General features: G+C 29.2%; 1 protein-coding gene across 1 annotated transcript in view; it reads left to right on the top strand.

The window, feature by feature from the left end:
* Positions 1–19,803, top strand: part of LOC100160185 (inactive tyrosine-protein kinase 7) — a 306,264-nt gene that overhangs the window by 107,348 nt on the left and 179,113 nt on the right. The window lies entirely within an intron of this gene.

Raw genomic sequence — 19,803 nt, 5'->3', positions numbered from 1 at the left:
GGCGAATATATGAGTCGTGTAGGAGCGACATAATCGTCAAGTCAAAATACTCGGCGAACATACGCGATTACTATACTCGCCGAATACACGAGTCGTGTGGGACCGGCTTAACTATAGGCTATAGATCAATTGCTAGGTATCGAAATAATATTGCAGTGGTGTGGACTACGGTGCACACGGTGTTCGAAATGATAATAATATTTATTTTACACCATTGTGTTTTTTTTAAATATATATCCACCCTTACTCCGCGGCGGTAAATCATTTTTTAAGATGTATGCGTTCTTATTTTTTATCGGACCGAAATATTATAACAATATAATATAATAACACACGAATATGCGGAACAATTTACAGAGCATATATATTTATATGTCTTAAGACAATTATTTATCCGATATTTATTGTGTGTATAAAGAGATTACTTACAGAATAATATGTCATTCCAAAACCCTCATCAAAATATAACTGTCTACGGGTACGTAATACTCCGAACTTAATTTATTGATAAATACACACTGTCAATTCACGACCAATATAATATTTAGAAAAGAATTTATAATTTATATATATTTTTTTTATCAAAACTCGTTCTATAATTAAATTACAATAAATAAATCATTCCGAACGTAATGATAGATATTTATGTCAAATATCTATCCGTTCGCGCTATTAATAATCCCTTTAAAATATATTAAAAATAATAAATTTGGGATTTTATGTAGGATGTAGCATTGAACAAAAATGAAAACGTCCGAGTATAATTAAATTGGCAGAAATTATTGTCTCTGGCACTCTGGGTTTTTGTTTTAAATAAAGTTTTATAATTGGTAATGACATACTGAGTGAATGTACACGTGATTTCCAAAATAAACTACGCCATGTGTAATAATGTAATAATGTAATATTATATTATATTATGTTATTATTATTATTATTATTATTATTATTATTATTATTATTATTACCATGTCTGTTTTCTGTAATAGAAACGCTTATAAAGGATTTAATTAAATTTGTAAGCGCAAGTCAAAATTGAATTTAGTATAATATTCCTACATAATATTATATTAAATGTATCTACTTACAACATTCTTCGCTGGAGATTAAATATACGAAAAATAAGTAAATTTTTGAAGACCATTAAGACCAAATGTAATAAACACAACGTGTATAATTTTTAAACATTTTTCATAATTTTTTTTTCTCTTACATAACCAACCAACGTTATAATAATATATTATTTGAATTAAACGTATGACTGTATAAGCTAACGCATTTAAATATTTTAAAATAAATCATTTTGAACTTTTTAATGAATTTTTAGGTTGTATCTACCTACCCACTTATTAAAATGTTATCAAAATAAAACCCATGATTTTAATCTTACTGAGATTCAATCTAACTATGCCGCATCAATGTGTTTGCATCATGAACGGAAATTAACTCTTATTCATCTATGCGTATATTTTAATATCACAGACGTCAAAATAAGTTAACATTAATGACAACCTTTAAATATTATGTAAATATTTCGAAAATTCACATTTCGCGGACAGACATTTAAAAAAATATTATATATTGTTAAACTACTATCATTATTTTTCAAATTATGTCATTCATGACAATGAATTAATCAAATTTACGTGGTTATTAATAAAAAAAAAAAAAATTATAATATTTTTATACAATAATATGAATTATATTTATGGTTTTTCGTTTGATAGTTATTATTATTACAGAGGTAAGTTTGATATAACTTATAGATAGATATTATATTATATTTATTAAGATACATTTTATTTATACATAGACATCCCAAAATATATTTATTGTTTTTTTAGTTTGTAGTTCAATAGTTTTCTAATTTTTACATAACTATAAATCAAGCATTAATTTTCACATAAGATGAAAACTTCAACAAACTTATCGAAAAATATTATTGTTTAAATAATATAAAGCATTTTTAAGCTTCTAAGACTATAATATTTTGCATTTCATAAGATTGTGCCCGGTTTCATGAAAAAAAACTCACTTCACATGTAATTAATATAGGTAGTTGTTATTGTTTTTGTTTTATTTTTTTGAGTTAAGGCTTCGACAACTGAGGCCATTAGCATTTTACTGTGGAGGAGGGTACAGTTGGTTTGGAGCACGTGCGTGTAAATGTGACTTTGAGATTTGTCCTTAAAACCCGCGTGGTCACCCATCCGGGAACTGGTGACACCTCAACACCTGGTAATCAGAACATGTTTATGGCATGACCGAAGCCAAACACCAGTATAGCCAGTATAGGCCACAATATAGTTATTATATGGGAGTATGGGACTAACTTAATTATTAAAACAACAGTTTGTTCAACTAAACTTATTTAATAGTCACCACATACGTATCGTGTAGGCGTCCACCAGTTATTACCGTGTATCGGGTGTCGGATTATCATCACTATTTTTAATTTCATAAAAACTGTCGTCACAGTCCAGTAAGAATTGATATAATATTTCCATTTGATTTAATTTCAAACAAGTTTTATTGGGCTGCAAGGAAAATCAAACGATTTTTAACATTGATGTTGGTTCACGCAAAGGCAATTTATTTTTTAATTAAATTAATTTCGCCGTCTAATTTGTAATCGAAAACTGTAAATTAATGAGTGTCTTTCGATTCCCGAGCGTAGTCCAATCCTTTACATTACGGATGTACAAAAATCTCGACAATGGTTTTATCGACGCCTCAGTAAAACTAATCCATTTCCTCTTTTCACGCCCGGTGTTGGCAGAACGTTTCTTTCGGTCGCAATTTCCGTTCGGGTGACTCTTTCACGCCTCTCTGTCCACCTCTGTATCACTAGTTTTCGCTTTGTGTGCACTTATATTCTCTTCCGATCACATTCTCCGCCGCAATATTCAAAATGCCGACATTTTGCATTTAATTTAGCAGGTTGGGATGAACGTGGATAAAACAGAACCGATCGTGCACTGCGATGGGACGTGGGTGAATTGTCGATCGGAAGGCTTGTACCTACCACGGGTCCTGTGCTCTATCAATATCTCTTATTGTGTCGGTCCAAAAACACATTATGCCGTCAATGTATGCAAAATCGCCATGTTATCCATCAACTAGCTCGAACCTCAAAAGAATGAATAATAATAATAATAATAAAAAAAAAATCTATGCCATAAGAAGAGCGATTTTTCCCCGCATAATAATATAGGGATGAAAATTACTCGGACACGATGATATTTTTACCCGCGATGGTAATAATGCAAAATAAAAACGTCAAAAAAATATCTGTGCATTTTATACGATCATTTATTAATAATATTTGTATACACTGTTGATAAAACTGAAACAAAATATAACCATAAACATTGAATTATGCGTTATTATGCGTAATGAATTCCATTACTATGTATATAAAGACTGACGTTAAAAAGAAAAAAAAACTATTATACTGATACATATTATAATAGGTATTATATATGTGTACTTATTTAACTGATTTATAATCGTTGTACTGTGGGCTAAACTTTTAATATTTTAAAACAAATCAATATTTTGATAATAATATAATAATAAATTATTATATTAGGTACTTATCTTTATTATATTATAGTTATATACTATGGATGGAGCCACAGCGTATTAAATCAACACAAAAAAACGTTTTGAATTAATAGATTTAAGTCCATGATAAATTCTAGGAACCTATACCAACACATTAATATACAGTATTATTATGTACCACCGTAATTACCCAAGTACTAATAGAGTCTACATGAAACAACATAACTAGAATAGTTTGAGTACATGTTGTGCAATAAACACAATTTAGTCACTTGCATTATTTTTTGTGTTTTTATATTAAACAGTTCCTCGTTCGATTTTCACACGAAGTAATATAAAGTAATAATATACGTATTAAATATATTATGTATAGAATTGTAAACAAAAATAATTTCAATATCCCTCACAAAAATATCGTCAAGAATTAAATTAATCCCATCGCAACGGCTTTTTTTAGAATATTAGAGGTGTAGCAGGTACCAACTTGCTGAAAATCGTATTAATGTCTAGAAATATAAATTCGTTTTCATTGTCCAAATTACACTGTTATTTTTTTATGAAATTTAAAGTCAAAGTGTATCTATACATTCGTGTTATTTAAAACGTGTTCAATAAAGTAAATTACATTTTGTTTTCTTAGAAAAGTTACATAAAGGTGTCAGTATAGGTTCGCACCTACACCATTGTTGTGCAGCGCAGCAGCTCAGTCTGGAATTTTATTATTTTCCTCTAACTGCAGGCTCTGGGTCTGTAGACACAGGAGGAAATTAGCCGCCAAACACAGACAGTCACTAACTCTAATATACCTTTATCAGCTTAAATCTAATACAACAAAAGTATAAAAGTGTTTTCAGTGTTGTGAGACAATTACTTCTAGTTTTCAGAGATACTATAAAAGAATGAGTTCGACAAAGTTTCGTATACGATTCAAAACTATAAACGTAATACTAAATTAAAATTAATTAACAATTTGTCACCGCTTAACTTCCGTTTAATCACGTTGATAACATTGCATTATTGTTAAATTAAAAAATGTCATGTTCATAACTCACAGTATTATGATAGGTAATTAATAAAAGAGTCTCGATGTAATTTCCAATGTATTAGTTATATTAGCTATCGAAGTACTATGTGTTTTTAAAAACAAAAATGCTTTAGTCATCATGAAATTATAAATTATCCTAAATTCGTTTTTAATTTGATCATATTTTAGCATGCAGAATGTAATATTAGAAAAGAAATATTAGAAGCTATTATATAGTTCGAAAAGAAAATTGTTATGAATTCTTTAGCGATGGCTAAATTACATTTTTATAAGATGTTCTATTAAAATATAATATCTGATGAAATAAATAAATACCAGTAGGTATATAAAATTACTTTTTCAAGTAGATACAGCACTACACAGTACAAATTCTTCGAAAATCATTATGTACCGATTGATAATTAGGTCTACCTAGTTGAAACATAAAATGGAGATTTTTTTATATTGCCAAAGCGTAAAATAAAATAAATATATCTTTTAAAACATTTATGAAAAATATACAGAAACATTTTTTTTAATGTCTTAGTTTATTAACACAAAACACAATATGATTTACATTAGCACACACGTTCAAGCGACCCACTTAAGAATAATTGTATTAGTTCTTTTTTTCGTAAAAGCCCTAATAATTCTGATATGAGATTATAAGTTTTACTCGTGTATAAGAAATATCGATATGACTTCCAACAGACAGAAATGTAATATAAAATAAAACTTGTGATATCAGATTTGGGTATATTCAGTATTTCGGTGATACATCAATGATAACATTTATTATTATTTTATGGTTTTTATTCAATTTTTTTTCAAGAAATCCTTAATATTCCATATTATTTTTAAGAATATTATTTGGCATACTTTCAAAATTACAACACGTGTTGAGACATAACTTTGAAGAATACTTAATTTATAATTTCAAAAATAATTTTTTTTTAGATGTAATTCTACTTTTATACATTGAAATTTGTATACTACCTAATCCGTTATTCGGAAAAGTAAACCATTCTCCGAACTAGTTAAAATAATTTATTTTATTTCTCTGCGCAGAAAATATTACAAAACACTATCAAAATACACATAATATGACAAATTATATTATTTTGAACAAATAAAAATATATGAAGTTGATTTAAATTTTAAACCAAATTTCTAAACAAGTGCACTTAACGAAATAGTGTTTTTTATACTGAAATAGTATGCATTCCAATAGAATAATATTGTACATCAGTATAAGATATATTATATATTATTAGTGTATACAATACTGTAGTTCTTGCTATACTATACATAAAATGTAATATATATTTACCAGATTAAAAAGGATGAATAGAAATTCAATTGCGGCATTCTCGATTTATAAAAAAAAAAACATCGAAAAATCGTGCTCAAAATTTCACGTTTGTAAAAAGTCTTAACTATCAAAAAATGCACAATTGTATATTTTCAAATATATATAATTATTCTATACCTAATGTACCTTATGATAATTTCATAATTTAAAATTATTTTAGATTCTGAGTGAAACGATGAATGTATTGATTTTACAATGCTGTGTGTTTTTTTAATTTTTAATTTTTTAATTTTTGCGTCTGTCATCATGGTTTGGGGCAGTAAAACTTCTCCGGTTTTCTTCAACAGTATCTTGTTTGATGGGAAAGTGAATCTAGTTGGTGCATTCGGGAGGTCAAAACTTGAAATTTCCTATAGTTTTCAAAAGCGCCGTGAAAAACAAAAGAAAAATCAAGGAAAAACGGGAATTTTTACACAAAATCTGTTTTCGAGGAAATTGATTTTGGTTTTTGGTGTAACATTAAAACAAATGAACGTAAATACATGAAATTTTCACTAGTTGTTTATATTTCCATTTTCTCTACATAATAAAATTTTCAAAATATTTTGATTTGTTTTTAACTGTTTAGGAACGTTTTCAGTTTCTAATATTATTAGTTTTTTTTTCTATGAATGTCAATAAAACTTTATTTGTTGGGTAAAAATACTTGAAAATTTAATACAAGGCTCCTACTATATTTTTAAAATGATATTTGAAAAATATTAAAAATCCTTTGTCACAGTTTTTTTTTTTTAGTATTTAAAGTGCAAAAATTGAGAAAATATGTAAAAATCACGAAAATTAGAAAATTATTTTGGGTTAAGAATTCGTAAAAATTTTTCTTTTTAAATCTAAGATTTTAAAATGTAATACAAGATTCCTTATAAGATTATCTACCTTTATCAAACAAACAATATCTATAAGAAAGTCAAATTAAATTTTAATGATCGTTTGAAATTCATATTTTTACAACATTTGATATTCACTCGATTTCTCATGTAACGATTTTCTTATTTTGATATAATTAAAAAACGAATGACTGTAGATACTTGAAAATTTCACTGAATGTTAATATTTTTATTTTTTACATACCATACAATTTTCAAAATATTTTGACTCTTTTTAAGCTGTTTACAGACATTGTCAGTTTTCAATTTTTTTAGTTTTTTTTTTTTATAAATATCAATAAAATTTTGTTTATTGGGGTAAAAAGCGTGAAAATTGAAATGCAAGGCTCCAGATTTATTGTCACAATAGCAGTTGAAAAATATTAAAAATACATAGTCACAATTTTTTTTATAAGCATTTGAAGTTCAAATTTTTACAAAATTTATCAAATTTGAAATTGAATAATTATTTTGTAGTTAAAAATTTATAAAATATTCAACTTTTATATCTAAGGACTGAAAATGTAAAACAAGATTCCACGTAAGTAGCTAATTCTGTTACCAAAAAATCTAAAAAATACATAAGCACAGTTTATTTTTATTCTCATTTTAAGTTAAAATTTGTACGAAATTACGTATTAAAAAACCTAGAATAACTATTTTAGTTATTTTGTTGTGATTGTATAATATTATTCGTGGGTACTTGAAACTTTTAAAGTATACTATTATATATTTATGATAGTATCAAGGTTTGTTGTTGATGTATAACGCTTTATAAGTACCTAATGGATATTGTGATATGATTAATTTGGAATTTATTATAGGTACCTTCCTATTATAGGTCAATTTTTTTTTAATACCATAGATAAGTATATAATATGTCTTATACCTAAGCTGACATACCGTCTCCGCTCAGAATCGTTTATCTTATACAATGATATTATATCATTGAATTCAAAATTAATACCATCCATTATAGAGTGACACATTTGTAACCTACTGTACAACAGAGCGACATCCACTTGCCCACCTTTTTGATAAAGTTTCATTCAGTATTCATTAATCTATTGGGCAAGTTTTCTCTTCTGTGGTTATAATATAAATTTTCTCGTTACTCTCTTCGAGGAAATTTGCACACATAACCGTAAGTACCATTATCTTAGAGAACTTGCATTATAGTACCTAATACACGTACTCCATAATATAATCCCATGGCGAATAATTACGAAGTTCAGACATGTAACAATGTAAAGGAATAACCATAAAGGTCACATATTTTAGCTTCTTATATTCAAATCGTATTAATAAGGCGCAGTGCATTTTTAAGATGTAGCGTAAGCTCCAGCCTAGTTTTTTAAATAATAGGACATTTAAAGTATTTTATTTTTAAAACTTTAAATATAAATTTTCTTTTAAAAGAAACCAGCAGAGAATACAATTTAAATTCGTATGTACAATTTTTTAAATTTCCAACTTACAATACCTACTTCGTGTTTAGCGCTGAGAATTGTGGTTTTAATAAAGCATATTACTAATTGCCCACACAATATTCACAATATATTTATTTTTTGTATTTTAAATATTTATTATACGATTTATAAAAATTATTTTTATACAATAAGTACAAGTGATGTTGAGGGTTGCAGTCGGCTGTAATCTTAAGAGAAGAATTGATGGAACTTCATATATTCATTAGATGTATTATTTTTTTTGCATAATTGTTTATTGACAATCTGTTACAGTAATAGAACGGTAAGCTGAATTGATATAATATTAATACATACAAGAAACACAAAGTGAAAAGACCTCCCAGTGGAGGTATATCCTAATATTCATATTATGATGACTAAAATGTGTCTGTTGAGTGTCAAAATTGCGGGAGATTATCAAATTCAAATACGCATTAGGATGTGTTGTATTATATTTACACACAAAATTAATACACTGAGGAAAAGTAAATAAGTACCCCGTGCTATCACTATTCATTATAGTCCTCAACTATGGGTATAATACATTTGAATTATATTATGTGTAGTTCTTAAGTTCTTTGAGTAAATCTAAGACTCTAAGATCTATTAACTTTAATATTAAATTATTACAAATGTCTCAATTGCTACACTTTGTTTATTATTACTCCTTTCATGTGTCTAATTTTCAATATTTTATCTTTATCAAACACGCCACGTCAAATATAAAATAATTTATAAATTTGAATCCATAATTCAAAGTAATAAAGGATACTGTGTATATAGGTGAATTATAATCATTATACATTTTAAATTTAGTGTTTGACTGTCTTGAGATTTGTATTACTCATTATTTCACTTTTAAATGTTTACGGCCAACAAATTAGTTTAGTTTTTATTTTAATGGTCAACCTAAAAATTAATCTAATAAAAATGATTAGCTATTAGATATTTTTTATTAAACATCTACTTACTTAAATTTAATTTAGAAAATTATTTTATACTAAATTTATTTATTAAGATAGGCATAACATTTTTTTAATAACAATGACTATTATGTAGGCAATGTGTTGTTTTTTTTTTTTTTTTTTTTTTTATTGAACTCAGCAATTATGGCCATTAGCTGTTTTTTTTTATTCGTAGGGGGAGGGAAGGGAGTGTGTGGCAAGGGTCTGTAGCTAAAAATCCCGGGTGGTCACCCATCTGGGAGCTAGCAACACCGACTGATACGTACATTCAGAGCATTCCGCAGTTGAGTGTACGGACTGCGCCACACCAAGCCACGCAATGTGTTTAGTTTAATTTATAATATGACATATCACGTACGGTCGTCTGGTTGTGGATAGTTGGATTAAAAAAGTTACCCAATGAACAGTTTGCTTTAAATACAATATTTTAATTAAAATACATAGTCATACCTGATAAGAGCTAGGATACATTGGTGTGTTTTTTTGCAAAGTTCTTTTACAAATTCAGTTGGAAATGTACACGAAATTCCTCATATTGATACACATGATCTATTATTTGTTTTGCATATCTTTGCACATATTTTTGCATATTTTAAGTTTAATGCATTTTATTGCATAATTTAACTAAAAACACAAAGAATGTGTGTTCCACATGGTATATTTAAATGAAAGTAGTGTAAAAATATTATGATAACACGCCCCTATATTACGCTCCTAATTTCAATATCATAATATCTATAATTTAGTCTTTGAGGTACAAAATGTGAAAATAAATTAAAAATGCCATGAATTAATTTAAAAGTGAGACTAAGAAAAATGATTTAGCTTACATAAAAAGAAACTTTATTAAATTTGTTTTAAAAGTATAAAAAGCTTCTCTTTAATTTAACGATAGTTTGAAAAATATCAGTAAATTAATTTTATATTTTATTATAATATAATTGTATTACATATTTTCACACATTTTAAGAAAATTAAGTGATTATATATCACTATTTTATATTACAGAAACCCTAGTCAAAAACAACATTGTCAACAAAATGTGTATTTTATAAATACCTATAAGTAACATTGTTTAATATTAAAATGTAAAGTTATTGACAATAAATATAGATCTCAATAAAATACTATACAGTATTCAGGGTAAGAGCGGTACCGGGTGGCTGACTTGTGTACATGGACTTCGTTCCGAATTCCGAAATTGGTGGTTGACTTGGTGGGGAAGCATCATCTGACCGCCACCGAACGAAAACCGGTACCATTCTTATCCTGAACAGAGTACAATATGTATTGTATTACCTATATCAACCCAGCTATTTTTATTTGTCAACATTTTTAAGGATTTCCCATTCAATTATAAGCAAACTATATTGTGTTTTTCCTAATGTATACTTTTAGTTTGTCAGAACTATATATAGAATAATTTGCAAATAAAAAATAATAATAATAATTGTATAGGTATTATATTATTATCATTGAATTCATTTCACTGCTACGGACGCGTAGACCTCTTATACTATTAAGACAAGAAGTGATTGAACATTGAACGTGAAAACGTAGAGGGCGCTTTTCGGTGACTGAGTGACTCATATGTAAGTAGTGCGGGGTAATACGGTTAGATAAATAGATTATTGAATTTTGTCGTCATGACAGCCTGCATCACTTCAAGATATTTGCATGCCGCTCGTAATGCTGTTGTTATACACAGTTCAGGTCTATTAGTATAAGGTCCATCATTTATGAAAGAAAAAAAACAATAAATGTTTTAATTAATGTGACAACATGAACATATGGTATATGATTAGGAAAATCCAAAGATACACAAAATAAAAAAAATATTGAAAAAAAAATGTTATCCCCTGTTCAATATGCTTGGAAAATTAATTAATTCAGCAGTGAAAAGGTTAACAAATAATAATCCTAATTTAGGTTTTTTAATATCAAACTTTACAGAAACTTATATCACTGATTTCTTGCATTTAAATCTTACATTTTAAATATGAACATTTTTTGTCGATGTTATTTAACAAATATTATAAGTTTAAATAAAAAATTGTATTCTAATTTTTTTCTCCCAATAAATTACAATTTCTAACTCGAACTGAACTATTTAAACAATATTCGTTAGGAAATAATATATTAAGCATAAATTATTTTATTTTTGACGAAATGGATTTTTATATTCTTATTCACTTCAATAAGTATTTAGATAAAAGAAATAACAATGAATTTTATTGCGTTTATTTATTTTCAACGCATATAATTAATATGAAAAGTGCAAAAAATAAAACTTTTATTTATTTTCCTTTGAACCATCTTTACTAATATAAATCATACTTATAATTCTATACTTAATGTTCTAAATGAATTCTAACTAATAAAATGGTTTACTGAAATACATAAAGATTAATGCTTCCCAAAAAAATACAATATGCTTTGTGTTACTTTGATCTACATAGCGTTGTACATATTATAATGAATCAAGATTAATAATAATTTGAATTTGTTAAATGGATGACATATTTTTTTATAAGCTATAAATATCAATAGTTATGATAAAATATGTGATTTTAGACAATTAGTCATCTTTCATTATTATGGTTATATACACTGTTTTAAATTTGTTTGGTAAATATTAATGCGTATGACGTACTGTTTTGGGAATATGATTGTGTACAATGATTTTCCGAGCAATATTGCTGTTTATTTATACTATATCTACTTACTATTTTTATAATAAATACAATTAACTATACTAATATTAATAATTAATTATATATTTGCAATTGATTACCTAATGAAATTTTAAAAATTTGAGAATTAAAAAAAAAAATAAATTATAATAAATTATAAATTGTAACCCATAATTGGTACCTGTAACAAATATAGATACCCACTCGTCAAATATTTTGTTAAATCATATACTCATTTTTATGGCTTTAATAGTTTGATCTAAACGTTTTCTATCTGTTGGACTGTTCGATCCATCTGATTAATACGTCTTTTGGGCGCTGATCATATGAATTTGGCACTACTAAGACGTGATCAGAATTGTGTGACTATGAAATTGGTCGCTGTGAGTTCGACGAACACTATCCGACTCCATATTTTTTCTTTTCGATTGTAATTGTCGATTATAATATACCAACAGATTGAATATCGTAATATTTAAAAATAATTAGAGTATTTCTTAATAATTGTTTTTTTGTTCAAATTGTTTTTTTCCGTGGTACCTCATTCGAAAAGAAAATCCGGCAACATTGCACAAGAATCTTAGGACAGAACATAGCCAATCGTGTACCTACCTAAAATACTACACACTCCGCACCCTCAATAAGGGCCGTACGCAATGGTGTTGTACCCAAATTATTATACCCATAGAATCTCAAACTGAAATTTAGCTGAAACCATAACTAACATTCTGCACCAACATATATACATCTGACCTGCTAATAATCTATTTTGTACGACTGTACATTTAATTTAATAGCAATATACACTTTTGAAATTGAACTATATTTTATATAATTGGATCTTGATGCTTTTATGTAAATTGTTATCATGATATGCAATCAAATTAGTAAAACGGTATATTGTCATTTTAAATTCAAGACTATTTTACCTCACGCGAAAACTAATTTAATTGTTCCGATCTAAATTTAGTGTTGATGATCGAATTCGTGAACATGAAATTTTAATTACGGCGGGGGAATATATATGGCTGCAACTTGCAAGGACTGCATATTATTATCAATGGATTTTATTTTTCTCACAGCGATAAATTACTGAAACAAATTACGGACAATCATTAAATACACATGTGTACATAGTTTCAAAATAAATTTTAATGTGTTAATTTCAGTATTGTTTATCGTGAATATAATATTATTTAGTTAGGATAACTGTAAATCGTAAATTTATATAGAGAATTTTTTAAGTCGATTTCAAAATTAAATGTATTAATTCTGTCAATTAGGTACCTCAAAAACTTTAAACTATATAATATCTACATTTTTCAAATTGAAAACCATTTTCGAGAAGACTGGTCTCACGTCTGCTTCAACTACAGAGTTGTACACAATATGGATTTTATTCTACACGGTATTAACACTCCTTTACTCCCAAACATTTTAATTACTCAGAAACTAGTAATTACAATTTTAATTTAGATACATCGACATTTTCAAGAAAATTACTTTCTAAATAATTTGAAGTAAAAAAAGGTAGGAGTTCTCGTTTGAAAAATAAATGTTTGTATTGCCCCTGTGGCGTTTAAAATATTATGGTATTTATATAATTATAAATTATTTAAAAAAAATCAGAATTCGAATAAATGTAATATTAAGGTAAAAAATGGGGGTGATCCAGCTTGGTGGTGGCATCCTGTATACGTATAATCAGTGCGATCTAATGCGGACAACCAATTTAATTGTTCTCGAAGGGCAACAACGGCATCGGACTTTGGGTTACCTACTCGATGTATGGTGGAATAATAACTGTAATTATAATACATACAGTACACGTGGCAATACGTGGAATTAGAAACAATCGCGCGTATAATACGGTTAGGGTATAATACTGTATCGGACACAATGATAATATGGCTTGAACATGGGTATACATAGATGGTAATAATATATTGTATAAAAACGGACAAAGTCCACACACGTGGCTTATCTATACGGTCCTGGGCGTGGAGCTTTCACAGCAGGGTTCCCTAAGGTCGATTCCGTACGGGCTGCAGGGTTCATTAGTCGATGCGATCTCTTACAAAAACTGTGTCTTATCAGAGCAGGCGGTGCATTCCACTGGTGTGGTTTTCCATCGACGGGGCCGCTAATATTTTAACGCATGTTGTTGAATGTAACCGTTTCTACGCGTTATCGGCGATGGTTTGAAACGTTTCATTTTTGTCCAATTTGAATGCACAATAAGGTAATATGCGGAAATCAATACTATATACACTACAGTACAAGTACACCACTTAATATTGTTACATTAAAAACATAATATTATTTATTTATTTTTATTATTTCTTACCACAGTATAATATACAACCGAAAATGCTAAGAACAGCTTTTATACTAATTAGGTACTATACAATAGGTACATATATACAATACATAATCTAAATCTAAATACCAAAATATCAATATTACTATATATTATACTATTTAACAGTATTATAAAAATGATTCCAACCTGGCTGAATCATCATGAAAAACAAAAATCAAAATTATTTAGTAATCCAAATATCCAATCAGTTGTAAGTTTTAGTTAAACAGTTTTGGCGGCAAGTGAAAGTGTACTATGACTGTTTCTATTATGTCAAATAACGATAAAATCAATAGTGTTGACTGCAGACAATATTATTGTTTTGTGAATATTATTATTTATAATTCAACAAAAATGTGTTATTGTGCAAACCGACGAAGAGAGATACCCAAAATTAAATACACGTGTTTAACAGAAAATCGAAAAATTTTTTGTATCTAGATAGATATAGTAAAAAAAAATGTTTTTTGAATATTTAATTTTTGTTTTCTTATTAATAATTATTTATTTGCATTTATATTCCCTCCTAATTCAGATTTAATATTATATTTTAATCTGTAATAATATTACTTTTCAAACGAAAAATGTCCCTTTCAATATGTCAAATTTTTCAAATGGTTTGTTAAAGATTTATTTTGTATATTTTAGTATTTAAAATATTAAATACGTACCTAATATATATTATTTGTTCGTAGTTTAATAGACGAATTCATTATTTATACTACCAACAACCCCGGATCCGTGCCCGTACAACACCTACTGGTACAATATTATTTTCATTATAATAATTCGCTATAGTTCAATAGAATCTCACGATATTTCATACGTATACTGGGTTCGATAAATCCAACGCTTTCCGTAGATTTATGTGTATAATATAATATGTAGGTCTACGCAATTCTATCCGCGTCGTACGTACCGGTCAGAAAAGAGCTTCGGGTCGATATAGATAGACTTCAGGGGCAACACTACGGGAAAAACGTTCAAAGCAATTCTGGACATTTTTATATTATTATTATCTCCTTCGGTAACGGCAGCGGTGGCGATAGTGGCGATGATGGTGATGATGATAATATTACAGGTATAACCTAATAAATAACAACAATGCAACAACATCAACGACGACAACAACAACAACCTCGGAAAATCTGTGTACCTGGACAGCGGAGTGTGTATAATAATATAATATAATACGTCGGGAATAAATATTGAGTGTCCATACATTACAATATATGGATACAGATATCGTATAGGTGCGTGTATAACATCAACCCCCTCCTTGTCTGTATTATTATAACAACCCTTGGCCGAGCACGGAGGGGGGAGGAGAGTGCCCGTAACGTCTACATAACATCGCATACATATATACTGTATACGGTGCGCGATAAGGGCACAACGTGCATATTATTAAGTGCTGTGCGGGGCGAGTGTGCGCGTGTGTCGGTGTGGTCCCACACAGGGCGTGTGTGTAGAACTGGCGCGCTACAGCTGAATGCCGGTCCCTCGGGATCGGGTCCGGAATTCCGGGAACGGTCGAGGAGAGGGTGTTTCAGGGGAGGTACAGAGCTCGCCCCCTCCCAACCACGGGGAAAATTTACCGTTTTACCTTTCGCGGCGGGCGGCCGGCAGTTATTCTTCATTTCGTCGAAGAATCTGACGTGAAATATATTTACGGACGAGCAGCGACCCCCCCTTCACCGCCCCCGTAGAGCGCCGTTTTAGCGTGTGTTATATTATTCGCGCAGCGACGGACGATTTTCCGGGCCGCGCAAAAGGTTTCACACGTTTAGCCTCCGACCACCGGACGAGTGAACCAAGTGCTCGTTTGCCACCGAGTGGGCGTTTGTGCGTGTTTATGTGTAGGTGTATACAGGGTAGTTCACCGAGCACGCTTTCCGTCGGTTGTTCATTTAAAAATTAATTTAATCGAAAGTATACGTTTTCATGACCTTGTTATCAAATACTTGGATACCGCATATTATTTTAAGCGGTGTCCTGAGGCTATACCAACTTATTTTATCCAACAGGCAATAATAATAAACATTTTTAGATGTTTTTTAGAATGTTGGTGTACTCAAATCATTATGTTTTGAAAATTTAAGTTATTATTCTATCGACATTATAGATTGATTTTATAAAAACTGTACTAGTGCAATATTATAATTAGCCGTATTAGATTAAACAAAACATCTATTTTAAAGATATTTAAAACCATTTTTAAGGATTATTATCCTTATAATAGTATCTATACATATTATGTAATATCTTGGAAATAATTACTCGTTCGAATTTAGGTTTAAAATTAAGACGCATCAAAATTTAGCTTCATCCGCTCCATAATGAAAATAAAACAAGTTTAGTTCTCAATCAGCCAACAACACTATTATACAATAATGACTACCTATATAATATAGTTAACCTGGATAATAACATCACGATATCGTCCCGTTGCCGGATCTCCACGAGACCAGCTTGCTACTGCTGAAAATGGTGTACACAGAGGCATTCATATTTAATATCTGGAGATCATTAACTATGTTTCTTAACCAGTTTATATACTCCTATAGAAATATGCAAAAACGAATCGTATACATATTTTTCTTTTAATTTACACTTTAATGCACTGTTTTAATAATAATATTATACTGTTTATACTTCGATTGCTCTTCTCCAGTTTTTTTTAAATCTTTGGAAATGGTCGCTTGCCGTACATAATATTTGATCAGCGCGGGTCACATTCCCCGAGATGACGTGGGCCGAAATACTTGCTATTATTATTATACAATATAGTTATTATCGTCATTATTCTATTGATGTTAGAGGCGCTTAGGTTCCACCGAAAACCAATTTTCTCGCGTGTCAATACGCTGCAGTGGATTTTGGATAATAATTAATATTGGTTTCCGCTTGTCCCAACCATTTACGTGTGAAGTGCCACGTTCCGGGGATAATAGATATTCCAATCGGATAGAAAGCCGTCTGTGTCATTATAATTTATATTATACCACGTCGATTACGTACAAAATGTGATTTTACGTCACCAGGACTTAGGTGTTTTGTGTCACAGCGATAAGAGCGTCGCGATCCGCACAATGTAATGAAAAACTTGTGAGAGCCACGAGCGGAAAAATTCCAGGTTCTCGATTATCGTAAATAAGATATTATAAGATATAAAACGTAATAAATTGTGTGTAGGATGCGAATCATTATAAAAACCACGGACTAAGATATGTATAATAGACTGAAAACGGGCAGCTTATCAGTGGCCCCGAAGTATGTACAAGATGCATGTGCGGAGGGGGGGGGGTTGCAAATCGCAATGGGCATTGAGAGTTTATAACGTCATCTGTATAAAACAGGGACCGATATATATAAACGTGACTCCAAATAAAATAACCGGTAGCGCTGAGAAAATTCAATGGCCAGTGTTGATGATAACAGAGTAACCTTTTGCGGGCTTTCCCCCGTCACCTGCCATCACTGTCGTTTCCGCCCATTATATCAGCTTAGTCTATGATAGAAAGTAAAAACATACAATAATGTTAGATTAAATCTATTTTGTACGAAATGAGTTTGTCTTCATAATATAATACCTATTATATTATTATATAAAATATATTTTTTTTGCAGGTTTTTATAATAGTAAAAATGTTTTGGGTCTTACTATAAGACGTGAGCCGCACGCAAGTCTGTGACTCGAGTAGCGGTTTGGCCACCCCAGCTATATAATATAATAATTTGATAGCGACAGTGCAACTTACTCTGAAATATCGTGTTCTTATTATAATAATGGTATGGTAAACTTGATGTTTTGTAACGACGAGGTAAATTAGTCCAAACTGTATAGAACTGTTCGATTCGGAATGGAGCGAGGAATGATTTCGTGTCATAACGATGTTATTCGTTTTATTGCGATGTTGAATACGTCGAACGTTTTTTATTTCTGTACGGTACTCCTTTGCAGCTGATGTGGAATGTTTCTTACGGTTACCGAAAAAAAAAATCGAGTAAAACGTTAAAAATCTATGATGATGATGTTATTATTATGTGACGAGCACGCGCCAGCTTTATAAAACAATCTCTCGCCCGTTTTTCGGATAAACTAAACGGAATCGTATTAATGTTGTGGTCTCGATGGTATTTATTAAGCCACCCGACCGGACACTAAACTGATCGAGCCATAGTCTTTTATCATTTAATGTTATGAAACATATAAGTATTATATTAAATGGAAATAATTAAAATTTTTTTTTTATTTCTTTGTTTGCAGGTAATAAATTGAGAAACGAATTCGAATTAACAGTGTTACTACGAAAACGATATAATCATATTATAAGATAAGTTATCCATGAAAAAAAATAAAGTCGGTAAAGGTATTTATAATTAAATAGTTATTGTAACGCCCTAAGTCTAAAAATATAAAAATACCACTCAGAAAAAAAATGGTAATACTTAACTAAACGTTTTACATAGGTATCTAATTGGCAATAATTATTGTAATTATTTATGTGCAAAATATTTACTATAATAAGGTGCATGTACTGAGCTACAAACATCAATTAAAATTAAAACTAGTAGGTACTAGTGATGTGGGTAAATCGTTTATATCTGACTAACTGTTTCGTCCATCTACAAAGATGGAAGGTATAACCACTACATGTCATTTTAAATTTAACAGAGTGATCAACTACAAAAGTAATAAGTGATAACTAATAAACGTTTACAGAAAATCAATAAAATGAAAAAATTATTATAAAATGTGTAATAAATGTACACTAGATAAATACCTAAAAAAAAATGAGGAAAAGTGAGGTAACCAATCTGATGTACAATAGTAGATGTCTAGTGTACCTCATTATTGAGCATCCATTAAGATAGATATTGGGTAAAATTTTAATTCAATGATAAATCATTGTAAACGATGAAAAATTGATTCTGACCGAACATGGTCTAACTTTTTCGTATCCAAGGTTATCAAACAATTTTATTGTATTAATAACAATAATATTTTAGCAAAGCATATGTTTGATATATTTTGTTTTAAAATTTACTGAGATTTTTCAACTTTGACATCCCAAAAGTACCAGCTAGATCCAATTTCAACAAAAAAATTCCATCGAAATTGCAGATGACCAGATCATTTTTTGGTATCCAAAAAAGTGACTTCAGACACAACAATTTACAAAGTTGTAAAATCAATACATCCATCGCTCTGTTCAGAATCTAAAATAATTTGATTTCGATTAACGTTCCAAGAAAAGTTTGATAATTTAATAATATAAATTGTCTATAATTTCATTAGTATTCTTATCATGTATTACCATTCCGAATATAAAATATAATGTTAAACATTTTCAATATGGTAATGCTATAAAATCGATTGCATTAAGATTGAATTCCCAAGACTTTTGTACTTGTTATACTGGGGCGTTGTTTGAACGTTATTGAATGTTGAAAAAATAACAATTAAGCTTTTACGACGCTG

The sequence above is a fragment of the Acyrthosiphon pisum genome, chromosome A1, assembly GCF_005508785.2.
Source record: "Acyrthosiphon pisum isolate AL4f chromosome A1, pea_aphid_22Mar2018_4r6ur, whole genome shotgun sequence".
Lineage (NCBI taxonomy): Eukaryota > Metazoa > Arthropoda > Insecta > Hemiptera > Aphididae > Acyrthosiphon > Acyrthosiphon pisum.
This window is presented reverse-complemented; position numbering and strand designations above follow the sequence as displayed.